We start from the raw sequence: 421 nt of genomic DNA, 5'->3' as shown, positions 1-421 counted from the left end.
CTAATTGAGAGCGGCATCCATCCCCGTGGTTATGGTTATTTCGAAAAGAAGGTCTTATAATTCTATAGTAGGCCCTCAAACCTGAAAAGAGCGGATTCTTCCTCCACGGATCACTACCTTTGAGCTAACTGTATTCGGCAAGACCGCTTATTTTATTCAGAAAAGACCGGTTCTTCCTTCAGAGCTGCCAAGGCCAAGCTACTTTCATAACAACCAGGAATGCCTAGCTACTTGTTACTTCCTCACCCGAATGAACTACTTTACCTTGCTTTTGAATCTTTTACTGGGAGTTTCAGGGTATTGAATGATTCTTCTCCTGCTTTTACTAAATTTGTAATCCGATTCTCTTTCTTCGTGAAAAGAACTCTACTTTCCATCTATCCGACAGATTCTGAATCCACTGGTTCAACGAAACCAACTG

The sequence above is a fragment of the mitochondrial genome of Manihot esculenta (assembly GCF_001659605.2).
Source record: "Manihot esculenta mitochondrion, complete genome".
Taxonomy (NCBI): domain Eukaryota; kingdom Viridiplantae; phylum Streptophyta; class Magnoliopsida; order Malpighiales; family Euphorbiaceae; genus Manihot; species Manihot esculenta.
Note: the sequence above shows the minus strand (reverse complement) of the source record.